Source organism: Mesocricetus auratus, unplaced genomic scaffold, assembly GCF_017639785.1.
Source record: "Mesocricetus auratus isolate SY011 unplaced genomic scaffold, BCM_Maur_2.0 Super-Scaffold_100691, whole genome shotgun sequence".
Taxonomy (NCBI): Eukaryota; Metazoa; Chordata; class Mammalia; order Rodentia; family Cricetidae; genus Mesocricetus; species Mesocricetus auratus.
In genome coordinates, this window is record NW_024429267.1 from 8911527 (window position 1) to 8939125 (window position 27599).

Consider the following 27599-nt stretch of genomic DNA (forward strand, 5'->3'; position numbering starts at 1 on the left):
CAAGTAATAAAACAGAGTGTAGAGACATACAACTGAGGAGGCTTCTGCATTAGGAAGCTTCCGTTCTAATGAGGGGAAACATAAAATAACCATATTGCATGGTTAACATTTGGAATGGGAGATATATTATCTTCCTCTTGGAATGGGAGATATATTATCTTCCTCTTTTACAATAATTACCTCAAATGCCCAGCCTAGAAGCATGCCTTGTGTATTATCTTGCAGTTCTGCAGATCAAGAGTCTACAGTAGATTGACAGGACTTCTTGGGCTCCAGGGAAGATTTCATGACCTTGCCTTTTCTATCCTGGAGCTCACCTGAATGTCTTGGTTTTGTGGCTCTGTATTTTTCCAACCTCTTCTGTGTTGTGACATCTCCATGCCTGGTTCTGATTCTCCTGCCTCCATGTTTTTCCCTGTGGTCATTTTGGGTTCATTTTGGTGATCAGGGATCAAAATACTGACTCATTCTTGGAAAGTCTACTCCTCCATATAAGATCACATAGTCGCAGCTTCCAAGGACTGGGAAGTAGTCCTCCTTGGGGTGACATTATTCTGTCCATCATGGAAGGTAACAGAGGCTTCTTGGAAAAGATGATGTTGGAAATGAAACCTAAATGAGGAGAATTGTCTACAAAATTCTGGTTCTGGAAAAGCCTGGAGGTTCTAGGGAGAGAGACCATGACTAAAGTGAGTGAGCAGAGGGAGCTAAATGAGGAAGGACCCATAGCATTTAGAACCCAAAGGAGGGGTATAGATCTCATGTTCAGTGTGCTGGAATGCTCAGAGTTGTGTTTTCCCTGATGAATCTGTACTGGGATAGACATGATTTTGTGGTAATTTTGTGATCACTGTGCAGTCAGTAAGTCTAATCAAAACATAATGTAAGCTACTTGTATCATTTTAAATGTTGTAGGGGACTGGGGGTGCAGTTCAATTAGTAGAATGCCTGCCTGGCATGATAAAGCCATTTGTTCATAGACCAGACATGGTGACATATGTCTGTAATCTCGTCACTTGGGGGGTTGCAGAAGAAAGATCAGAAATTTAAAGTCATCCTTATCTATATAGCAAGTTTAAGGGGAACCTGGGCTGCATGAGTCCCTGTCTCAAAAAACTCAGTAAATGGGAAGATAGATGGTTGGTTGAGAGGGATAGATGGATAGATAGATAGATAGATAGATAGATAGATAGATAGATAGATAGATAGATGATAGACATCAATTAATTAATATATATACATATACATATGTATATATATTCTGGTAACTACATTTTAAGAACCTAACTGAGTATTTTAAGTCCCAATGAACTGCTTTACTTAATCCAGTGATTCTAAATTGTATTTATTTCTACATGCATTCAATGTGGAACACTTTTAAAAGCTATTTTACCTATTTTTATCAGCACACTTTCACACCATCTAAAGAATACTTCAGTTTGAACTAGCCCTCGGTTAGTTGAACTAGCTCAATAACCATATGTGTGCATGGTAGCTACTTTTTTGAACACCACACATCTAGACCCTGTTGTCTGCATTCTGTAAAATATCTATTCAAGAAGTGTTTCAAGAAGCTGTTGGCAGCAGAGTGTCCCAGAGAATATGAGCCACCTGTCCCCATTGTTAGCCATTCTCCCCAGGTGCTCTGACTTAGGACTCAGGAAGTAGAAAGTGGACAGGCAGATTCAAGAAAAGGATGTTTCCTGCCAAGGTAAACAGGGCTCCAGTCCTAACCTCGGCCAGACAGAACCTTGCTTTGGAATATCAAAACAAACAAATAAAACACTGTCTTTGTCCTTTTAATGGATTTCATGTTCACCTTTGTCTTTTACAGTTTAATTCTCCTAAGGGAGTTCTGGCCACAGCCTGACTTTTCCCAATTTTTGTAGTCAAGACAATTTATTCAAGTCATTATACTAATGTAACTGAAAGTTGTGAAACAATGAGACGATACCAGCTGCAGATTAAGAAGTATATCCTGGTAGCTCCATATATATATTCTTGTACCCACACTTTCTAAAGCTCTTGCTGTGACCCTAATATTAAACACAGAGTTGAGTCCCAGAAGCTCAGCACCAAGAGAACATCATGTACATCCATTCTGATTTCACAGTGATATTAGAAGAGCTTATGAAATAGAAAATAAAGATCTGAATTTAGGTCATGGTAGTTTACATAAAGGCTATTTTATGAGAAGTGTGTTCAGTACTGTACAGGGCAGTAAAAACAACACCAAGTTTATTAGAATATCCTATATAGAGGCAGCCTGATCTTGGCAACACATGTGCCTTCTGGAATAAAGCCTAGCCCCTAGGTTCATTCAGATAATGGGTTAGAGGGACTGGTGTCTAAGCCCTGACGTCAAAACAGTACTGTCAAAAAGCAGCTTGGACTATATAGATGGCTCACTCTGTAATCTGCTTGTATTGCAAACACAGAGCCCCAGAACCCACATAAAAAGAACAAGAAGCCAATAAGGGAAATCTAGTCTAATAGAGACCTTATCTTAAAATTTAAAGTGTGATCGGCTTCTGAGAAACAATTCCCAAGGTTGTCTTCTGCCTTCTCGGTAGATGTGCACACACAAACAAGAGCAAGGTGAGTGAAGAGATAGTTCCCTCCAGTTGGTAAAATGCTTGCTGTGCAAGCATGGGCACTTGCGTTTGAATCCCCAGAACTCACAGAAAAAGCCAAGCACAGTGGTGCATACCTGTAACCCAAGCACTTTGCTGGGAAGGGTAGATTGAGCAGGTCCCTAAAGCGTATTGACCAGCAAACATAGCAAATAGTGAGCTCCAGATTCAGCGAGACATCCTACATCTAAACTAAGGTGTAGAGTGATCAAGGAAGATACCCAGTGTTGACCTCCAACCTCTATGCAGACATACACTCACTTTTACAAATATATGTGTGTTTATATGTATATACATAGATAGCTAGATACATCTATCCATACATGTATAGATGTATTTATATATAGAAACATGTATACACACACACACACACACTAAAGAGGAACAAGAGACAGTGTGAAGCTATACTATATTGGGACAGAGGGACCTTCTGTGAATGCCTTGGGGCTGTGCAGTCAGCCAAATTACCATTGACTCTAATTAACATCCCAGCATTCTGGAACAATCTCTATCTGCATTCTAAAATGAAATGAACACACCAGGATGACCCCTACCTGGATGAGCTTTCCAGAGCAGTAGAGGCATGGTGGCATGGCATCTGTGGTACAGATCCCTGCAGCTTTGGAAAATAGAAGATTAAACAGAATTTTCCACTCGTGGGGGTGCTATACTCTTTTAGCAGACTCAGGAAGTAACAGATCACACTTTTCAATAGACTAAAATATGTATGCATGTACGTATGTATGTATATATTATTATGTGGTGATTAACACCATTATAATATAGTGGGTCAAGCTCTGTTCCTGGGATGAATGAACTTCAGTTCTACAGTGAACTCAACCAGTTATGAATATTGACATCTCGGATTCAGTCATTGTCTAGCAGATTGGATAGCTACTGACTACCCAAGACTTCTTTGCATAGGACAAAACACTTAAATTCTCTGGGCCTTGGGGTTCTCTTTGATCCATTGTGCTATACAGTAGCTCCATGACTCTCCTCTCCACAAACTGGCTTCATGTGGACCATGCTAAGGACTAGCCATAAATGACCTCCTATCTCTACAGCAAACTGAATGTGGGGATAACTTGAAACTTAGCTTAAGTCATTTAACCAAACTCAAAGTGCATTGACTAATGCCAGAGTTGATAATTCAAGCACATTTTTGTACCAGTGCAGTCTGGGACCTAGGTCTCAGCTGTCATATTGTATAGTTCTAAAGCCATTGAAGAACCTTATAAAGATTGTTTTAGGGGTCTGGCAAGATAGCTTAGTGGGTAAAAACACCCATTACCAACTCAGATGGCTTGAGCTCAATCCCTGGAACCCACATCATAAATGGAGAGAACCACTGACTCCCACAAGTTACCCTCCAGCCTTCACATGCAGACTATGGCACATACACACACACACACACACACACACACACACACACACACACACACAAATAAATATAATAGTGATGATGATAAAAGCCCACCAAACCTGCTCAAACGTAAAAGTTTGTTTGAATAAAAAAAATTATGGAAGACTTTACATTGCAGAAAACACGGAAAAGGCATGAGCAAAGCTTCCAGAAGAAAAATGCCATCATTGGTGGTTCAGAAAGCTGGCCACCCAGCTATGTCAAGGGCTTAAGGAGCTGAGTTCAGCCTCTTTCCAGGCCACCCTGAGCCATCACTACCCATCCTCTCAGTGTAATATTCTTTCAGTCAGTGACTTCACACAGCAGGCAGAGCCACCCAGAAAGGGACTTCAAGGCCACTGCATGGGAAGCCACCTCACTCTGCAACCTTTCTTTTCTATGCAGGTGTCAGCCACAGCTGGGGGAGCTGTGAATTTCACTTTAGCCATGCCGCTTAGTGCACATCCACACTCTCTAGCACCCACAGCATCTTCCCTCTGAGATAGGGTGTCTCAGCTTCCTCTACTTACACAACTGGTGCTGCCTGGGGACACTTTTATTTAGGTGGCTCATTGGCCACAAACTGTTTCGTTATGTGTTGCCTGGCTACCTTCACTTCCTGCACATTCTCTTGAGCTGATAGTTTGTCTCCTTATCTCAGAGAATTGCTTCCCCAAGTGTAGGCCTAGAGTCCGTAGTGTTGATACCATCAAAGCTGGTAGGCTTGAAACCACCCTTTTGGTAATTGTTAGAATGGTGCTTTTCTTCATGTTTGCTTCATGAAAAGATGATGTGGTTAGATTGAGTGGGGCCCTGCTGAGGGTGTCATCTGTGCCTGGGGTTACCCGCACCGTCACGTGGTTGACTTCTTTCTGCAACATGGTGATCTTATCTTCTGGGCTGCACCTCTCCATGATACTCCAGGCTCCTTCTAGATGCTGGGTGTGCATGGCCGAGCAAATACGGGCACTGGGCATGTGTGGGGCTTGTTCAGAGCAGCTGCTCATCCAAAAGTGCTTCAGTCATTAATCTATAACAAAAACTGGTCCATCGGGAGGCTCTGCTGTTGTGCATTAAGAATGAGGCTCACTGGACGTTTTCTCTTGGGAATTTGAAGCTCAGTTTGCCTGAGTTAGATATATATTTTTTCTAAGTTTCAAAGATGCCAATTCCTTCATCCCCTCTCTGTTCCAAGAACGGACCACTCAAAGTACAAAGGTGATGACTGAGCAACTGTCCTTGAGAGCCTGTCAATAAAGTCGTGAGGTAGGGGGAGCAGGGAGAGGGAGAGAGAGATGACGAATATCTAGAGTCTAATTCAGGAAGGCTCAAGGAAATACCAGGAGCTGAGTTATGTGGGAAGACAGATGAAGGGGAATGGAAAAGACACTGTAGAAAGGAAGAGGCATTTCAACCCCACCTTCAAAGTACAGAACAAGCTTGCCACATACAAAAATCGAGAAAATGTTCCTAGCAAAGGGAAGAAAAAACGCTTTTGAAGCTGGGACTATGGGGACTGCTTGTGTCGTGAGCAGGGTGGCTGGCTCAGGGTCAGGCTGCATAGAATTCACAGATTTCCTGGCATGGGGATTTGTGTTATTTTCCTGGGGTATTTAGCTCTTGGTGTGTGCATTAAGATTTGATCCAATGAACTCACCAGAGACCCCAGAATATCCAAAGGAGATGTGGGAGCCTCTTGGCCAACCTGCTCACTGTTCCATGGCTGTGACTCAGTCTTGTCGATCCCTTCACATATCACCCAACCCCGACAGTTCCCCAACCTTGGTTCCCCAGAGTGTTCATCTTAAATGTATCCTTGACCTCTGCCCACCACTGGAAAAGAAAAGAAATTAAAGTAACCATAAGAGAGAAAGAAAAAAGAAAAGAAAGGAAAAGCATGGACAGGGTGACAGAGTCCCTCTTGGATCCCCTGAGGAACTCCCTTGACTATGATAACCTGCGACAGAACATGGGTTGGAATGGCTGGAGCTGCATGGCCTTGGGGAGGGGGAAATAGCTCTCTGTTTGAAGACGTAGAACTGTGATCTTGACAGATTCTAGCCATCTCATTTGTGGACACATGCTTCTTTCCAGTCTCTTGTTTCCTCACACAGGAGGAGGGAACCTGATGAGATAAATGGTTTCTAGCATCCCCGACACTGTATCTGCATCTTCTTTGCCTCTTTCATGCATGTATGCCAGAGAGAATGAGGCTAAGCATCTGACCTGCACTTGAGAGTACTGGGATTGTTTTTGTCTGTGTGTGTTATAAGCAAGCAAGATAAAGAAAACCACCAAGGGGTCCAATGAGCCTGGCCCTTTCCCTTCCTACTGACAACTCAAACACAAGGAGCAGAGAGAGGAAGTCAGGACCTGGCTCTGGGCTGAGTTGTTCTTGAGTTTGGACATTTGGGAACCTCACCCTAGGAATGGAGTTTCATGGGGGTGCAGGTAGATGAAGGGGTACGCAGAGCTGGAGCTGTTGCAGGAAGTGGTCAGGGACCCACAGCTCAGAGGAGCAGCCAGCTCAGAGTCCTCCTCCCGCTGTCACCCAGCAAGTGCAGCAGAGGCCCACAGTGCCTGGCTCCATGAGCAGACTCCAACCCTGTCTCCTTTAATCATTCCAATCACTCCGCTTCCAGCTGGAGGGGCTGGAGGAGGGTCACATTGTCACCTGTCCTAGTTTGCTTTCTGTTGCTGTGATTAATGCCCGACGGAAAGCAGCTGGGGGAAGGGCGGGCTTGCTGGGCTAATGATTCCAGGTTCCAGTCCATTCGTGTGGGGAAATAAAGGCAGGCGCTTAGTCCCTCACAACGCATCCACAGTCTAGCGCAGAGAGAAATGAACACACTCACGCTGCTGCGCTCAGCTTGCCCCCTTCATCTTACACAGCTCAGGGCTCAGCCTCTGAACTCGTACTGCCACATTCGGGGTGAGATTTTCCACCTCTATTGACAACCAACGTCAGCCTCCACAGGCCAACCTGAGCTGGCCAGTCCTCCATGGAGATTCCCGTCTCAGGTGTTCTAAGCTGTGTCACATTGGCAGGAAAGATTGAGCATCATACTGTCTAATGTGGTTTGAGGTGTCCTAGGGAACAAGGTGGGTTATGGAGGGGCTACTCATAGCAGTCAGGCTGGACAGGAAGGGCATGGAGGAAGGCCAATGGGTAGCGCTGCTTTCTGATGGTGTGAGATATCAGCTTTCCACTGTCTACCATGTAGCCTTCTATAGTCACTTCCTCTCTGCCTATAGTCTTCTATAGTCCCTATCCTACCTGTGAAGTACAATAAGCCTAACTTACCAAGACTCCTGTGAGAAGCAACATCCGCCCCCCCATGACAAACTGGTGGGGAACAAGCTGTCTGTAAATGGAACCTTGAAAGGTATCTTACTGCTTTTAATATCTAGAAAAGTAAGTTACAATGGAAACACAGAAATTTCTGTCTGCCAAACCAGACGTTTGGACTTTATCCTTTAGCTGTAGCTATTCCAGCAGGGAATGGCATTAAAGAAATTGGTGTTTGGGGAAATTGTCACTTGTCATCACTTAAAGGAGCACTGGAATAAGGAAGGAATGTTGGCAAGGAAGCTGGGTCACTGTCCAAGGCAAGTAGACTCTAGACCCGGGGAGGTGGTGGAAGGAACAGGATGGAAAAACCAGATTGGTGACAAAGGAAGGTGGCTAGTGAGCAGTGACTGGTGACCAAAGGGAGGAAGGAGGAGCCAATGCTATTCTTTGGATGTGTACCAATGGTGACATTGCCCTGGCCTGATGAAGTGTGAGGGAGAGGCAGAGCAGTGTTGTGCTTTCCTGGGACAGAGCAACCATGCTGGCTCTTGGATCTCATGTCTAGGTTGCTGCTTGGTACATTTACTGATGTTTCTCCTAAAAGAGTGTTAGAGATGGGTTTTACTCTGTCACGGAATGGTAGATATTTTCCTACTAAGAAGAAAGGGTTGGGCAAAGTTAAGCTAAAAATGAGTTAAGAAAACGAACCGATGGAGGAGGTTACATTGGTGTGGGTCCATTCACAGTCTCAGGATTAAGTCTACCCTTTGCAGTCCCCTTCCTTTCTAAAGGAAGCCTACTCTCCAGAAGGGACCAACCAGCCACATTCTTTTCACTTCTTTTTAAAACCCCAGAAATACTTCAGAGTGTTTTTCAGAGAGGTTTTCAGTTTTCTTTGTAATGTCAGAAGCCAAGGTGTTTCCTTCTCCAGAACTAAAACCACCCCAGAGACAAGAGATGGGGGACAGAGAAAGAGAGAGACAGAGACAGAGACAGAGACAGAGACAGAGAGGGAGGAAACACATCTCTACCAAGGCAAAGCTAGTTGACCCATGGTTGGCTGGAGGCAGTCCCTGGTGCTAGGGATCCATCTTGTGGCTTAGATACTTCACTCAGCCTTTGATTCCTCAAGGTGTCCAAACTTGGGAAGTGGGTAAAGGCTCCATGTATCCACCTAATGGATTCTGAGGAGTTCATGGTCACCTTGGATGATCTGGAGTTTGAACTCCAGCTATAGAAGGAGACTAGAGCGAAACCTGGGAGTGCAGGGGAAAGCCACTTCTCTTGGCTCTTCTGAAATTGAATGCACCTTCTTACCTTGAAGTCCTAGACTCTCCAGCTTCCAGAAGATGCTTCTGCCATCAAGGAAGGAGGCTAGGTATGACTCCCCCACCTCCCGCCCCTTCGATGTAACAGGCCATGCATTGCTAACCTTGACTTGCTCATCTTAGCTTTGAGAGAGAGTGGTGGCTTAAAAAAAACCAACAACAACAAAAAAAACAAGTCACTACTAGATTTCTGCTGATAAGGCTTCCAGAACTGTTATCACAGAACCAGGCAAGTATCCTGTGAGGCCAGCTTCTGGGACACAGGGATCATATACTGGCTTCTGGGAACAGTGTTCATGTGTTCCCCTGAAACACAAACCAGACTGTGAACCCAAGTTCCTGGAATGTGGAGAGAAAAAAACCTAGTGGAAGTTGTGCTAGCTAATCCCATGGGCTCCACCCACCAGCCATGGCCACACCTATGCATGGCCCTTTCAGAAGAGGAAAGCTGTTAGCACACATCTGTCCATAAGCGAATTTGGAGGCCTCAAGGACACAACCCACTCTCTCAGATCTAAACCATGGCATCTGGGAGCTGATGGTTTCAGAGGATTTGAAGTTTCAGAGATTTCTTGGTAAAGTGCAAGAGCTTAGTTGTCGCTGGACAGAATCAGGCAATGTTGCCTATGATTTGGGAGACTTGCTCTCCACCAGCTCAAGGCCAACCCAACCCGCCGGCCCCTGCAGGGGTGTGCAGTGCCTTTTGTATCAGAAGCTGAAGTTGGCAGGGCAGAGCACCAGACGAAAGAGGAAAGATATTTGTCTTCATCTATAGCGAGCAGCTCACCTTAGCTCCCAGGCAGAACTATTCCAGGATGGCAAAGCCCCTGAACTCATATAGTGGTTTACCCCCAGAGGAGTTCTACCTACTAGAGACCCAAACCTCCTTCTCCTACTGAGGGTGATCTCAGGACTACTGTACACAGAGCTTTCTCACCTGAACTCACAGGCACGAACCCACACTCACACATGGGTTTATGTATAAATAAAAATAAAATCTTTGCCTTTAAGCTACGAATAAAAGGTATTTGGAAAATAAGTAAGTTTTATATTTAGACTTGGGCTCAATCCTCTATTGGCAATGATACCAATACCTGTCTATTGATAAAATATTCAAAATTTCCAAATGCCCAGGAAAAATACTTCCAAAATCTGAAACACTTCTGGTTCCAAATATTTCAAAGCAAGGTGCTTAGCTGAAACTTTATTTTTAGCTTAACTTGGTAAAGTAAAAACAACAACAACAAAACCCAAATAGAAGCCAGACTGGGACATAAAGAGTCAATAAGTCTCTGTAGTTATCATCTTCAACAACATAATGATGTTTAGGCTTGGTCCATATGTTAATTAAAAAGAGGCTGTACTGTTCCCATAATACCTGGCATGGAGCACTTCATGGGCTGGTGTTGAGGGAAGGCTGTCCAGGATGACCAGGTAGGAAATTAAGTACTCCCCTTGCAACATCCCATGTCCTGAATGACAGCTGCAAGTCCCTAAGCTTTTTGGAGTGATTGTGGTTAAATGGCATTGACTAGGACAGGAGGAAGGTCCAACCTGTAACTGCAGCATCTACAAGGCTAAGGGAGTATGTGAAATCCGTATAGTACGGGGAAAGAGTGGGGGTGAACAATCTGCCACCTCCTTGCCATCCTTTTTTCTACAGGAAATTTCCAGATAGGCCTTCAGGTCTGTTTCAGGTCACCTCTGATTCTGCACAGAGACAAGATAACATCCCTCGACCACAAGGGTCTGACTCCAAAGCTGATAACCGGCATCAAAGAGCTGTTGCCTTTCTATGTGGGCAGAAAACCCTGGCCAATAGGCAAGGACTCAGACATATGGATTTAGAAACAGCTAGATAACTCTGTCCCCATCAGATGCTTGATGCTTTGCAGCCAGTTAAAGGAAAACACCAGCCACGACAGGGTTAGGACTGGTTACTTACGTGTAACCTTTGAAGTGAGAAGTTGGTCCCCTCCAGGCAGAAGCTGGACTTACCCTGTCAGGTGGAGGCTGATCTTCAGTCAATGATAAACCCATGATACCTGGTTTATTGAGTTGTCGCTAGATGGCTGGCCTATGGGGTCTGGGGCCAGAAGAACCAGGTGCTGGGGGATAGGATAGAAGGCCAGCAGTCTTGAGGATGAATGGAGCCTGACCTTAGGTCATCCTGAAGCCTGTGAGGGTGCTGCAGCATCTCAGAGATCAAAAGGGAGTGAGCACATCTCTGTGGAAGATCCCTTGGCTCCATCTCCAGGATAAGATCAAGTCTACGGATTCATCTCAAGCATCTTGAACATGTTCCCTGCTGGCTCCTGTGCTGGCACCGAGAGCGCAGAGGGGGAGGTGAAAGTCAGTCCTTCGGGCAGAACTTCACAGGGCCGTGTTTCTTTGTACGAAGCCAACGTTTGGTTACTCCCATAGATTTCCCAGACTCAGGGTGTTTTTGGCATCAGGAGAAACACGATCAGATACTAACTTGTTCAGTTGGGCTCTATCTGACTTCAAAGCAAATGGAGACAAGGAAGAGTGCATCCTCAGCCAGCTATCTAGAGGGGTATACTATCACTGTGGTTAGCAGGGAAGCCAAAGGCAAGGCCACAGGCCAGGGTGGGATGTGACACATGGCATGGGATGAGCACATCTCTCTGCTTGTGGCAGGCATCCGTGGAAGGACCAGAAGGAGGCGTTGATTCTCTTGGCTTTTGCTTTTCATGTGTTAAACTTGCAGTACCTTCTGCCAAGCCTATACCGGTGTGTACAAGGAGGGGTGAGGCTGGCAGCATGCAGGGCGCATTGATTGATATACGTGCACCCGTTCGGCACGGTAATTGCTGTGGCCCCACCTAGGAAGGAGCTTGTATTTGCCAAGCCCCATCCCATATCTGGGATCACCTCAATCCTAGCCTGCTCTTTTTTATTTCCTTAGTCAGCTGTTTCCCTATGATGACAAATTGACAGATATGAGCATGGGATAGGAAAGTAGCAAGGATGAATTTTAGGGACAGGTGCTCCAAGTAGGCAAACAAGAACAAGGGGATGGAGAAGTGGCTTGGATTTTTAAGAGCCTTTTCTGTTCTTCTGGGGGACCCAAGTTAGGTTCTCAGCATCCATGTCACATAGGCTCACGATCCCCTGTAAGTCCAGCTCCAGGGGAACTGGTGCCCCTTTCTGCTCTCCAGGTGCCCATATTTACACACAGACCACATACTTACACAGAATTAAAAATGAAATATTAAAAAGGAAGAAGAAGAACAAGAATGCTAACACTGCCTCCAACTTGCTGTATCTGTGCTCTGTTCTGGTCTCCATCTAGAGCAGAAAGGGAAAGATGAGGCTAGTGGTATTCTTAGAAGTCAAACAAGGCTGAGACTTTGGGCATGAGCATGAGGACAGAGAGCCGCTGATGGATTTTATTTTCAGTAGGAAAGTCAGATTCACTTTTTAGTAGCATCACTAACTGCAGTGAATCCTAGCACACAGCTATTGCCTTCACTAACTGAGAGACCCATAGGGCCTGACCCAGGATGGCTTTGGTAGGAAGGCTGATGTGCATGGGACTGATAGGGAATTCATTAGTGCATGAACCTTGGATAACTCCCTGACCAATAAACATGAACCATGTTCATGTCATATCAAGGCAGCCTGTGGAGAGATTCCCCCACAGCTTTCCAGCAAAGATAGAAGGGGGTATCTCCAGCTGAGGTGGAGTTTCAGGAGGGAGTAGGGTATGCAGCAAGGTCATAAGTTTGAGTCTAAAAGTGTTATATCTGGAGTCCCCACCGGGTTTGTACGTACAAGTCTTTCGGGAGACCTGAGAGAATGAGGGAAGAGCAGAGGGGAGCGTTGCTCTAGAGGACGTGTTTAGTGCTACAGGAAGCAGGGAGTACATGACTCCAGTCTCCTGATGCAGGCAGCCAGTGTGGAATCACTCAGAGGCATGTCGGGGATTGGAAACCATGGCACAAAGAAAGAAAGAGCAGAGAGGTTAGTACAGCTGGCTGCACTTCGGATCGCTTCTCATTCTGTCGTGAGTACCCAAACGTGAAGATCAGGATGCATTTCCTCTTCGCTTGGCCCACGTTGAAAGCAGCATGGGCCAATGGGAACCATGAATGATGCTTCAGGCCCCGCTGTTGTTTCAGACAGGGACAGCCATTTCCCATGTTTGACACTGACACCAGCATGTGCTCACTAAAAGAAACGCATTATAGATGATACTTGCAGTTGAATGTCATGTATTTGGAAAAAAAGTAAAAACATATCAGCAGTGGTCACCGGATATAACCATAAAAACAGGCCTATCCCTAGGCATCTTCAGAGACCCATCCTCATCATCTTCAAAGAGATCCAATAGAGAGTAAATAAGCATTTGGTACCATTCTTGACATTGTTTCTTGATTCTCATAGGATTTGAGTCTTTCTAATGAAAATAGGCCAAGAAGTACAGAGTCTCTCACTGACTTATTTTGCAGATGAAGTTAGACTGACCGGCCAGTGAACTCCAGAGAGCTGCCTGTCTCTGCCTTCCTAGCCCTGGTATTACAAGCACAGTATCTGTTCCGGGAATCAAACTGAGGCCTTCATCCTTTCATAGCAAGCACTTTACAGACTGATATACCTCCCCAGTGCTGAAATTTTGCAAGGAAAGCTGTTTTAATAACTTTCCCAGCCTTTAGAGGTGAATCTGATAGCACAGATAGGCAGTCATCTACAAGGTTGGGTCTGTGGGCGATGAGCGGAGTAGAGCACAACAGTGGCTTACACATAACACCACAGTGACTCCGCAGTGGGAATCAGGGCACCTGGCTTCACCCTTCCTGCTCATTAGTCTCAGGCTTCTCACCTGTAAAGTAGGGGCAAGAATAAGCCGAAATCCCTGGTTGTCTTGACTGTTAACTGCATGTAAAAATGACTCTGTCATGTGAAGGGGGTTGTGCACAGGTTGTTGGTACTGAAAGACCTCATATTCAGGTCTTTCCAAAGTCCTGAAACCCTCTTGTAGAGCTGGTGATGTTCTCACAGGTTCTGTCTTTGAAATTTTCTTTGGCCCCCATGCTTTTCACTTACCCTAACACCAAAGAAGATTATACGATTGACTGATAGAATACCAGCAACCTAGAGAGCTACTGCAGCAGGCCCAGGGCTATGCTTTCCGTTTTTATTAAAATTCTTATTAACTTGTAGCCCAAGAGCTTTTAAGCCAAGCCTAATCTCCTTTAGGGCCCCTAAATTTGATCAGAGCAATTTGTGTGCAGGATTCTGGTCCCCCTCTGTGTGGATACTGTGAAACCAGCAGCTAGCTGATGCTATTCTGAAGTTACCCCTGGTCCTCAGCCCCTCTGGTATGGTTTCCCTGCAGGATACAGTTTCCATCAAGTCTGTGGAGACAGTTGAGTTCCACAATTATACCTCCATTCCCAAGGTTGAAAATGAAACTTGAACTTTCTGGAAATATTAAGTACCAAGCTTTTCTCCCTCAAGGATGGTAAGCTTATTGGCTCCTATTTTTGGAAAAAGAATTCTATTGGTGAAGTCATACCCTTGTAAGGTGAGGGGAACAAAGGCAAGCGAGGAAGAGGAGCCTAAAACATTGGGCGTGAGCATGTTCTTCCCAGTCACTTTTGTTCTCCAAATGGTGCTTTCCCAAAGGCCTCTCGGAGTGGCTCACACACAGCATTCCATTAATAGGTGGTCTCAAGCTGAATGTCATCACCTCCACAATCTGCTAAAGTCTACAGTCCCTGGAAATAGCAAGTGTCCTTACAGCTTGCGGAGTAGAAGCCATCTCCTTCCTGACATAAAGCATATGTAGAGCCTTTGTGATTTCTAGTCCCATTCTTGTGGAGGTCAGGAACATGCAGAGCTGACACGGAGAAGGGTGGTGGCCCTATTCTTAGGAACCGACCTTGCATGTCTAGCATGATGGACAGATCTGATGGCCATACATTAATTACTAACCTAGATCTTAAAGCCACTCCTAAGTAGAAACTGCAGTCTGATCTTAGTGTGACATATCATCTCTAACTCTTGCCTTCTTTGTATTCTAGAGATGTCCAGACAGCACTGTATTCTTTGCAGTCTCTTCATATTTGAGTGGTGTCATCTTTGCCTTTTCCTATTTATGCACCCTGAAGAGTCAGAGAACCATCCCTGGACCAGTAGTGAGCTAGCTAGGTGTGTGTGGTGACAGAATACAGAAAGGGCCTATTTCACAAAACCTCACAATGGCTGTAGTGTTTGATGACTGATAGCTTCTCTCATGGCATCTCATCATCACAACATCACAGAGGACATGTTGTCATCACTCCAATGTATAAAGGAGGAAATCTGGACCCAAGACCACCCAAGTAGCCCATGTTAGACCCTGGACTTGAATGTGGACACTCTAACTCCTAAGCAATGTTCTCTCAACCATTCTTCCTCCCTGCTTAGATATTAGAGTCTTTCTACAGATTTCAGCACATGACGGGGACACATATACCCATGTAGGCACACACACACACACACACTTGTAATTAAATATCAAATGTGTACAAATGTCATCAGATTTTAGAAGAGGCCACAATTATGTTAATCAAACATGGAAAAAGATGTGGTGCTTGATGGGTTTCGTCACCATAAGAGAAATTATAGACCAGTAGCTAGAGGGCAACAGAGAGAAAGACCCAGCAGTCTCCAGTCAAGAGATGGCGAGAAAGAATAGAGCAGAAAGCTGAAAGGCAAGAGACACAGAGCTGAGCAACTAGGGAAGGGGGGATCTAGGTAAAGATCTGAACTTTAATCCAGTTTTCCCTTTAATGCAACCTCATAGATGACCTTTAATAGGATACCCACTCCTGACATGTTGAAATTATGAGAACTCTGCCTCCTGTACTTTTATCTTCATCAGAGAGATAAATGAATAAAATTAGATATATTAGGGTTTTGCTATCCTGGAATATACTGGAAACCTCAAAAGCTAGTCATTTAACCAAAACAGAAGTTGATTGGCAATGACCATGAAGTCTGAGCTGTTGTGGTAGCCATGTTTTGTCAGCAGTTCCTTCTTTCATTCCTGAGCTTTACCATCATCTGCATTTCCAAGATGGCTCATGTTCCAGGAACTAGACTAAAGAAAGAGGAAAGTAAAGAGACAGGTAAACAACATCCCACTTTTGCCCAGAACTAGGGGACTTCCCAGGGTGTAGAATAAGGAAAGTCCCTGACAAACTAAATAAGTTGGGAATCAACTGAAGTCTAGGCCCTAAAATGTGCATACCTTATTCATTGATATATCCTGTTTGCTACAGTTTGCTCAAAGGGTCATAACTAGCTGCAAAGGAGGCTTGGAAAATATAAAAATATGTAATGTAGTTAATATAACATGTCATTTTGGCATGTACACAATTAAAGTTTTTCTTCCTATGGATTAAGGGAAAATACATATTTGGCTATAACTGTCTCTAATAATATTCAGGTCTTCTTTGGTGGAAGAAAGCATTGTTTACAAAATTACTGCTTAATGTCAGTCACAGAAGTTCTACAAATACTACCCCAAAATGTCAGTTTATGTGATCTCTCTACTATGTATCTCCTACTATACTGGCTGCAGGATCTCTCTTTTCTCAGTTCAAGAGGCACATCTGAGAGTAGCATTTGATGCAGACAGCCTTGAACACTGCTAGCTTCTTTTAAAAAAGTATCAAATAGCACAGACATGTCTTACAACACCTCCACTGTTGGTTGCAACACACCACCATGGCCAGACAGGGGAACGCACACCCTAGCACATTGCCAGATTGAGTTCAAGATTTATGAAAACTGGAGGGTCTCCCTTCCAAACTACCAAATAAGGTAGAGGTAAATCTCCAGACCCATGACTCCAAATTTAAATATTATCAAAGGTGTTTGACTATGGGCTCTAGAAAACTCTACTATAGAAAACTTGAGGATCTGGGCCAATCTTAGTCTCATTTAACTAGCTAATGAGAATTCCAGAAACGATTTACAGGGAAGAATCTGTTCTGTGTCCTGGTCCACGGGGAAGTAATGTCAACAGTCCAGCTGGCATATCAGAAGGGATGAACCAGTGGATACTGGGGAGTCATAAGGGCATCCAGTTCTACATTGCAGACATGCCATCTGGCCTCTGCTGTGGTCCGTGCTGGAGTGGTTCTCCAAACTAAGCACCCCAAACCAGATAAACTACATCTACCTTGTTGATGGTCTTGTTTCAGGAAAAAAATCATATTGTCAGGGCAGGATGAGGCCCATGAAAGGAAAAGAATATGGCAATGTTTGAAAACTCCATCTTCATTAGGAGAAAACCTGAGGTGTGGCTCCCTTGTGCCCACATAAATCTTGAATTTTTCTTGAATCAACCAGACACTTGTCATGTGTTTCCCATCATATTCTGTGCTGTTTTCTTGTATACCCTGGAGCTTCCAGCTTTCAGAGAATAAACATTCCAGAGGCATTAGTCTGCTCATGTGAATTTCAGAGGTCTGAGGAGGGAAGACATGAAGATGAGATGCACCCATACAGGCAGTGACTTTACTTGCCTGGAAGGCCTTATCAAGTCATGAAGGCTTTCTGTCAACATCAGCCACTAAGAGAGTCACAAAAGCCTGGGAACTCTTGTGGCTAGGCAGCAGTTGGGGAGGTATTAAAGACAATATATTTGCACTGATTAAGAAGTAAAGAGCTATAATATAATTTACACAGTCATCGGCATAAAATTTTCAGAGATTACTTAATGACATAATGCAGTGGTAAGTGGGGAAAAAAAATCAAGATCTTAAACTGCAGGGATAGAATAATTCCTATTTTACCAGTTTCTGGATAAAGAACAAAAGGCTAGGAGGAAATCTTCTAAAATGGTAGCAGAGGGGTTCAAGAGATGACGGCTCATCAGTTAAGAGCATATACTGCTCTAGATGACAACTCACATTTAGTTCCCAGCATCTACATCAGGCAGCTCACAACTGCCTGTATCTCTAGCTATCGGGGATCTAACACCCTCTTCTGGCCTCCATGGGCACTGTATTCACACATGCACATACTCATACATAGACAAACACTTTGTGTACCCCAAATTTAAAATAAAATAAGCCTCCTTCAAAACAAAGTGTCAGCAGAGTCCCATGGCAAGTACCTCCAGGGTCTGCGCCCTTTGGGTTGCTTGCTTCATAAATGACAACAGCTCATGGAAGAACTGCCCAGTTCCTTCCATGTGCTGTCCTGGGCTGCTTGGAGTATGTTAGAAACAGACGACTCTGGAAAGAGTCATGTTTAGAGGCCTTCAGATTTGCAATGTCTTTCCATTTTCATCCTTATTATCTCAGGGCTCTGGGGAGATCAGACTTCTTTGTTGTTAGACTGGGCCCATAGTGGGGGATAGAAGTTCATATAATCATTTCTTGGTATCAGAGTCATATTAAGCAAGAACACAAATCCCTTCCCACTCAAGGCCCTCATATAAAGCAGTGCCATTTGTATGTAATCGACACACACACTCCCATGTGCTTTAAATCAACTCTCAACCACTTCTAATACCAGATGTACTATAAACACTGCGTAAATCGTTCTACCGTGTTGTGTAGGGAATAATGACCCAAGAGTAAGTCTGCACATGTCCCATGCAAAATTATCCATCTAAGGCCTTACTATGTTTTCCATCCAGGCCATGGTTGAACTGAAGAAGTCAAAGCCTAAGGATACAGAGAGCACCTGTACCTGTGAGGTGTTATCTGCAGTCTGGTAATGGCTGCTTCCATCCCTGCTCCTTGACTAATGCAGTGTTTAACCATGCACAGTGGCTGGAGAACAGCCTTTAGAATTAGTTCAAGGGCAGTATATATAAAACACATTTTTTTCAGACTGTGCTCTGGAAATATGATCGTCATTCATGATCTTGCACTTCCAGAAGAAAACTTCCAAACAGCAGGTGGGCAAGCATTTTAGGCTGGACCTCCAATTCAATGCAGAGCCAAAAATGACTTTGAACCCCTTCTTCCTCTATTCAAGTGCCAGGATTACAGGTCTGAACCACCTTTCTCAGTTGTAAGAGTTCAGGGATCAAACCCAGGACTTCCTGAACACTAGGCAAACACTTTACCTTTACCCCCATCCCTACCACAACATGTTTTCTTACCAACCCCTAACCCCTTGAAACTCAAGGTCAAGATTTCACTTGTACAAGCTGAAGCCTTTTATGTCAATAATAGTGTTGGTAATCTGTTATTTTCTAAGTAACATATAATTAATGTAATATACTATGTGTTAATATAATTCATGTCTATTACTAATGCATGTTGTCAGAGTTTTCTGATAGACAAATGTCTTAACCATGAACAACAAACAAATGAAAAATAATTCTGTCCATAACTATTGCAGAGGTAATCTCAGGGAAGTACTAAGGCAAACCACAATAGAAGCATTAGGTGTTGAAATGTTTGCACTGCATAAGCCCAGTGCTGTAGAGCACACTCAAGAAGTGGATGGCGGGAGGACTAGGATCTCAAGGTCATCCTCCCCACACCCAGAAAGTTCAAGGTCAGGGTGAGATCCTGTCTCAACAAAAAAGAAAAGAAGGAAAGATTTGGGAAGGGGCAGTCAGTGTGCTTGAAGCCGTACACTTTTGAGTTAAGGCTCGACACATGGAAATACACCTTACAGACTGTTTTTTTTTTTTTACTGGGTTCACAGTTCCACCCCTGCAAAGCACTTACTTTCTACTACTACAGGGGAGGCTGTCCTACCCTCCCAATTAAGTGCCTCTTCTTCCATAGTGGGGTTTCTGGAGTGAGATTTTCACCCTGGAGTGCTCGAAAACTAAAACTAAGGATGATAAATATCTTCAGCTTGATGTTTGATGGGGAGGGGAAAAAAGAGTACATCTTTAAGAAAAAAAAGGGAGGGAGGGGAGCAGATAGGATAGTGTCCCCAGGCCAGGAAAGTACCAGCCATTTTCAGATGAATTATACCCTCCTCCTCCATGGGAAAAAAATCATAGTCAGACTTAACTGTCCCTTTGGCACTTTTGTCAAATGAGTTTTAGTAGCAGGAGCTGCTAAAAATATAAGCCAATTTCTTTCTTCATTTAAATCAAGTGCTTAAAAAAGGCATAAAGCCTGGGAGTGGTGCAGCAGCAGCCTTGCAGCATGGGTGCAGCAGCAGCCTTGCAGCAGGGATGCCTTCATGCAGCCTGGCATTGTTTGCCCTGGTTCCTAAATAGTCTAAGTGTCAGAGAGAGACTGCTACAGGCCTAGAGACTGTCCTCTGGAGAGTAGGGGATTGCTTCAGCCTTCAGACCCTGGGACCCAAGTTCAAAAGCTGCCCTTGAGTCCATAGCAACCAGGTTAGAGGTGTTCTCTAGAAATAATGTTTAGATGCATCAGCCCACACCCAGCCTGGTGACAGGATTTGTGCAGCTGGATAAGACGTTTCCCTCTCCTCTCAGGAACTGTGGGATTCGTGCCATCACATCCAACAGTCTGCTCCTACTTGTCATATTTAGAAAATAATCTGACCACTTGGTCCTGCCTCCGAGGTAAGAGCAAGTGGAGGTTCCAGAATGGTCTGCCTTTTATTCTTCACAGTGCAAAAGTCAGGAGGGAGAGATGGCTCTGCAGTTAAGAGCATGAGCTGATCTTTCAGAAGACCTGAATGCATCCAGGTTGAGTGATTCAGAACTACCCAGCTCCAGCTGGATCTGATGCCTCCAGTCTCTGTAGGCTCCTGAACGCGCTCTCTCTCTGTCTCTGTCGCTTTCTCTGTCTCTGTCTCTCTCTCTCTGTCTCTCTCTCTTTCACACACACACACATATCACAATCACACATATTTTTTAAAAATTAATATTTCTTAGAAGAATCCAAAGACTTTGTAACCCAGAGAACTATATCCATAATGGTAAAATTTCAGGATCATCTCCTGTGGAAGTCATTTGTTTTGCCCAAGAATCAGACAGGTTATGTTTAAATTACATCTCTCAAAGCTAATCATTGATTTCAAAATCTAGACATGAATATGCTCTCAGAAACTAGTTAATCCAATTCTCACATTTTTCCACGGTAGAAAGCTCATTCTGTGGGGTGCTCTCTACTGTTCTTTCCTTATACCAATCCTGGTCCCTGAGAGCAGCACATACCCTTGCCTGAACAGAGACTTAAAACAGGGTGGCAGCCTATGATGGTGTCCACAGAACAGGTGGGGGTTCTGCTGTCATGCCTCTGGTTCCTTGCCTTGTGCTTCCTAAAGGAGGCCACCTTGAATCAAAGCCCCCATGGAATGTCAGTGATTCAGCAAATGTCCTGAATGAGACTGGGAGAGAGTTTTATTGTGGTTCAACCTCAATCTCCAATGAATCAACACAGTTATTAATGTCACGGTGACTACCACAGCACAGCTACACCTTACATGAGTCCCTCTGCCAGTCACATCAACCCTGTGTTCGAGCATGTCTGGTGTAGATATGGAGATACTTGGGATATGTTTCACAGTATGGATTGTGACAAGCCACCCCCATAACACCTTCCAGTTCGGCGTGGCAAGTGTGGAAAACTTAACAACATGTGCCTGTGGCCAAGTCACCAGAGGGAGATCTCTGTTTCAAAATAGTTTGACCACTGAACTCTCCTAAGTATCAAGCTCTAATCATCAAAGCTAATTAATTCTCAGGTATCAGCACTAATCAGATCCCCAAGTTCCTTGCTACATAGCATTATTTAGCCCATGTGGTGTGTCTTTATGATGTTTTATACTCCACTCCTGAGGTCACTACTGTGACATTCTCCATAGACATGGTTATTTCATCCGCTGTTGTTCTCTGGATTAGCAGTTATAACTTACCGGTAATACCTTTTGAATAAGATAACATATTACTAGGAGTCTGGAGAGAGACTTGGGCCAGTGGATAAGATAGTATACTACTCTTTTAGAGGACCCCAACTTGGTTCCAAGCACCCATATCAGGCATCTCGCCATTGCCTATATCTCTAGCTCCAGGGAGCTGATTCTTCTGGTCTTTACAGGCACCTACACCCACGTGCATATGCCCCAATATACATATATACATATAATTAAAAACAAGAAAAAATAGTTTTTCTTTTTTAAAAGAAAACATTCATAGTAGTGAGCATAGTCTTGGTTTCTAGAGAAAGCTTGCTAACTCTGCCTTCTTATGGGGTGTTTGTTAGGAAACTTTACTCCGTTCCATCACATAGTCTTCACAGACACAATACTATGATGGAGGTAGTCCTATGTGTCCCATTGCACAGATGGGGAAACAGCAACACCACCTGATGTATTTTGCCAAAGTTCATGGGGCTATTAAATGGCAGGGTTGGGCTAAATCTTGCCCATGTGGTCTAATGACTGTAGCATATGCTTGCTAACACACTGAGTGTTTTAACATGGATTTTATTATTGAATGTAACACCCTGGTTGCTGGCACGGTGGGATTCTTTTTACAAGGGAAGATGTCTGTAAAATGAGCCAGTTGGCCTCTGTCAGCAAAGCTGTATTTAGAGTTCACAGAGATAATTGTGTCTCCTCATTTGAACCCCCCCAAAGTTATCCAAGAACAAAGATTGTCTTGATTCATAGATGAGGGCTGTTTCCACACCAGGAACAGGGGGAAAAGTTGGCTGAATTAACTCCCCAAAGCCTACTTGAGAAACAGTATCTCCCATCCTGGTTCTGATGACCTACAATACTCCTTCCCTCTGTCATTTCTTCCTTGGATCACCTTGGGACTGATCTGTCAAGGACCCATTGACCCAAGTACTGGACATACCTGCATGTTAGAGACAGCCTCTGATGACTTCCTTAGCAGACCTGTGATTCCTTACCAATGAGCCAAGCTGTTTTTCCAGTAAACTCAAAGGTCAGAAAACCTTGTCATGAACTTCTTCATTTCTCACAAAAAATCTTGTTAATATGCTGCTCCCCCACTCAGTGCAATATAATAAATATTCAGGATTTTGACCTAAAGAAACAATCCTATTGTATACAACTGTTACTCTTTCCAGCAAAGTTGTTGCATTAACTTCTTTTTTGGCGTGTCAGTATCTACTCTTTTTGTCTGTTTACTTATTTATGTATTTACTTACTTCCATGAATTAGACTTTCTTATTTCTGGGGAAGATAAAATATGGCTTATATTGATAGTCCATCTCTATTGGGTCATGACAATAAATTCTGAAAAGCAAAAATTTCAATAATATATCCACCTCACCTATTCAGATGTACAATGCACACATACATTGTTCATTTCTTGAATATATTCACTGAGTTTCCATCCCATGATGTGCTCGGAGGCCCCAGAATCTGGAGTCTGCATTCAGAAAGCTTTCCATAAGACTGGAATGATGGAGGAAGTATCATGGTTTTCGTCAACTTGACACAAATCTTGACATATCTGGAAAGAGAATGTGTCTCCATCAGACTGGCCTAGCAACATGTCTATTTAGCATTTTCTTGAGTGGTGATTAACATGGGAGGGCCTGGGTCACACTGGGCTATACCATCCTTGGCAGGTAGGCCTAGGCTGTGTAACAAGGGAAGCTGAGCAGGCCAGGAAGCAGCTTTCACCCATGGTTCCCTGCTCTGCTCCTGCTTGAGTTCCTGCCCTGACATCCCTCAGTGTTAGACTATAACATGGAAGGGAAGCTACAATGCCTCTTCCAAGTTGCTTTTGGACACAATATTTATCACCAGCAACAAAAGAGAACTAGGAGGAGAGCAAAGAACACTAAAGGAACAAAGGTAGAATTTTGTATTTTTCTTTGTCATGGAAACTCACAAAGCCTGGTGGAGAATTTGGCATTTCAACCATTTGCCGAATAAGGCTGCTTAGATGTAGGGCATTGCCCTTGCCTGATGGGTCACAATCACCTCAGAAATTAAAATCTTGATGCCTGGCCAGAGCCCAGAGGTCTAGTTAGTTTGGGCTACGGCCTCGGCATTTCTAAAGGTGCTTTATGACCATAGGTTTGAGGGGCGATGTTAAAGATAACAATAGAAATGGAAGCCAGATGTGCCTGGAAGGGTGGTGTTGATCCCTGAGTGCTGGTGTGTATAGACCCGGGGATAAGAACCCACCCCAGTGCTGATAGGCCAGTAGGCAATCAGTCTGGTGGGTGGACTTGTGCCTTCTTCCGGGGTGGATCTCCTAAATCCCCAGTTGCAATGCGATTCTGTAATTCTACTCACCTGTCACATGAGAGCACTCAATCTTGATGGACCTGCTTGCCTTGAATTTGAGCTCCAGTGGGGAATGCTGCTACTGAACTTAAATTGTAGAGCACTAGCTAGACTCTGTTACTAACTGGGAAGATGACGACATAAGGGTCGGCCACTAGTAGACCTATGCTTTCATAGCCGAAATCCAGAGACCCACATTCACTCTCAGTGTTGCTGAGAGCAGGGAGGGGTCTGATTCTTTGGGCTGAGCCTTCCTCATTGGGAAAAGGAAGATGTTAACTCACTGACTAGGAGGTTGGCTGAGCTGCTTTTTCAAGATCATATTCTAGCAATTCCAGTTATGAAAATCAATATGAAAATGATACTCCGGATTCTTCCTCCTGAGTAAAGTCGGACTTGAGATTCTGAGACTATTTTCAGCCCTTGATGTGGAGGCTCTACCAGTCCCCAGAGCACTCAGAGAGCAGTTGATACACACTGGGAACGGTTCCACAAGCCTGCTATGATCTGATTTAATCCAGACAGTAAAACAACATGATCAATTCTGTTGTTATCGCCGAGTAAGAAAGAGGGTAAAGGACCCAATTGGCTCACCCAGACAGTGGGTGTCAGACTTCTGTTTTTACCTAGGACACCTCTTCTCTGCTGGGACTTACACCCACAATCTCCTTTGCTGCTGCTCAGTTCACTCAATTCTCAAGCCCTCAGTGTCTCCAGCACTGAAATCATAATTTATACCAAATACTGTCTGCTTGTTGTGAGCTCTAAAATGTAGATTTCTGTGAACATTGAGGCCCATTCACTGATCTATACTTCTTTTATTCAGCAAACTACAATCTTGGGAGTCTGGCTACCTGGATTCCTAGCTTAAACTGACTAATTTACAACTGTGTGATTTTGGTCAGGTCCCCTAAACCCTGTGCCTTCTGTCTCTGGTCTCCTTTATTCAAATGGGACTGATAATAGTGTTGATCTTGTAGAGCTCTTATGAGGATAAAGTGACATGGTACGTATTGCATAAAAGTGGCATACTGCCCCAGCTTGGTGCCTGCCAAACAGTAGGCCCTCCTTCAGTGTTTATGCTGGTATGGCCAAGCCCCACACTGGTTGCTAGGGATGCTAATATGAGTAAGGCATAGACCTTGGCGTCATACAGCTTATAACTTAGGCAGGGTGGAGAGGTGGGTACAAGTCATTAAATTGGATCTGAACCCACAGGAGTGTGTTCCAAGCCTTTGGGCCATAGAGAGGAGGGAGTGGTTCTTCAAGGGGCAGGAGGTGAAGTTAGGTGAGTTGCCACTCTGGGTGCAAAAAGTAAGAAGTAGAAGACTAGTGTCTTCATGAGTACCCCACCTTTGGGAAGGCAGAAAAATGCCAGCATGGAGAACAGATGCCCTCATCCCAAGCAGCCAAGGAAGCCATAGCTGGACCCCAAAAGGGGTGGACAGGACGTATGGAGGTACAAAGAGATTGCTGTAAAGGGAGAAGGGTTGGCTGGAAGAGCTGCACACACATACCCGTGACCTGGGTGCCTGGAGGGCACAAGGCAGATCACTGACATTGCCAATTAGCCTTGCCAGCAAGTAGAAGGATCCAGGCCTGGCTGCAGTCCTAGGCCCTGTAGCCAGTAACAGGTAATGGTGATGCTTGGTAGACAATGCTAGCCGATGTCGTCTTCCATAGAAGAGAAAGCTGGGATGGAGAGAGGGAGGGGGGCTTGGGGATCAGATACCCACAATCTCCTGCAAAGTTTCTTGAGTGTCATCCTCCCTCCTTCAGGTCAGAGCTTGGGAACCTGCATTCTAGCAAGCTTCGCTGTGGCCCCAGTACCTGAGGCAAGTGACTGCATGTTGGAAGACTACGGCAGAGGGAAACTTGCTTCAAAAACAGAGACGTGGGAGCTAGGAGTGTGGCCCAGCTGGTAGTTTGCCTGGCATGCACAAAGCCCTAGGTTGGATGTTCAGTTCTGCCTAAACCAGGCATGATGGTACACAAATGGAATCTCATCATTGTGGAGGTGGGAAGGAGACTCAGAAGCCCAAGGTCATTCTCAGCTATATAATGAGTTCAGGACAACTTGGGCTGCAATAGGAAGGGATGGAGGGGGGAAAGGAGGGGACCCGGTTTGTGTGTATGGAGATTCGGTTAGTTAGTAACCACGTTGGAGCCTCCAGACTGTCAGTTTTGACAGGTTAGGGGAAATTTGTGTCACTGTCCTCAAAGTTTCTGGTAAGCCTCATTCACTTGCTGGCCCTACCCCGCCATCCCATTCTCACTTTGAAAGCCATGGACTAGCAGGTGAAGATTCAGCGGAAAGAGAATGTATACAATTTTTACAGGAAAGTGCATTCCCTAATTTGACCTCACATCTTCGCCCACTTCATGCAATGCAAGCCTTGTTCCCATCAGCCCTCTTCCGGGAGTGCATGCGATATTGATTCAAAGACCCAGCCTTGTGTTTTCTTAAAGCCCTTCTAGCATGGGGGGGTTGGTGGTAGTGTACTGCCTCTCCTCTTCCTTTTCCCCCACGGAAAGCTAGTTCCCAGTCCTCTGCGGTCTTTTCATATTGAAGGGAACCATCAGAGAGCTCTGATCAGCAGTGTTCATCTATCTCTGGGTGGGAAAATTTTTTTAAAAGGTGACTTTCGAAGTACATGCTAGAACCTGCGAGGAGAGAAAGAAACCTTCTAAATTCCCGGAAGCACCCTCAGGTGACAGGAGGCGGAGCTGAGTGTACTGGCTTGCAGTATCTTTTGTCAGCCTGTCTCTAACTTCTAGTTTCCCAATGGCTAGCAAGGAAGGTTATAGACTTCAGAGCCCCACTAGTAGGCTGGCATATGTGGCACCCATGGAACGAACCCCATCCTCCCACTGTTCACAGTTCTCATTGGACAGTGGGACTGAAGGGCTTCGTGAAAGAGATTCCTTTCATTTAAAATGGAAGGGGTAGAGTAGCTAGTCCCAGAAGCAGGAAGGCATCTGCTAAAGAATTTAAGGGTCCCGTGGCCTGACATTAATACAGAACACTTAGACAGGGCAGAGAGGCTGGCTTTGTATTCCTGATTCTACCCGTGTGTGTGTGTGTGTGTGTGTGTGTGTGTGTGTGTATGTGTGTGTGTGTGTGTGTGTGTGTGTGTGTGTGTGTGTGTGTGTGTGTTTGACATTAGTCCTTGGCTAGTGTTTTCAATGGAATTCAACTGTTCACCCAGCTGCAGAGTCAAGGCGAGAGAGGAAGGAGCTTACACAGAGCTCTCTGAACTCCACAGACAAGTCTCAGCCTCTAAAGGGCAGCAGCCACAGTCGAGACGCTGTGGAAATTTCTCTAGGGAAATCTCACAAGCCTGTAAGAAACTTGACCTCATTTGCATTTTCTGATTGAATCTGGGAGAGATTCTAGTTCTCTCTCTCTCTTCCTTTTACAAAGACAGGGCCTGGGATGAAGAAAGCTAGAGTTACCTCGTGTTTGTAAGAGAAACATGGTATTACTGGTTGTCCAACGCGGCTCTCGAAATGTTCCCAGGCCTCAACCAATAGCCCTGTGAATGAGTCTGTGTTGTGTGACTTAACAATGAACCTCTCCCTGCTCTCCTTCTTGTTCATCAGAGTTTGAAAACAAAAACCCACAGACAGCGCCAGAACTTAGTCCTGAAAAGTTTTGTTAGCTGGCAGACTCTACCTTCTCCTTATTATGGTGGAGATGGAATTGCTGTCAGGGAAGACCATCCCAGAGATCTTGTAAATCAAAGATGAGATAG

The 27599-nt window shown here is 44.6% G+C and overlaps 1 protein-coding gene across 3 annotated transcripts in view; it reads left to right on the top strand.

Annotated features, from left to right (window-relative positions):
- The window catches only part of Rora (RAR related orphan receptor A), a 713188-nt gene that overhangs the window by 360838 nt on the left and 324751 nt on the right, over positions 1-27599 (top strand). The window lies entirely within an intron of this gene.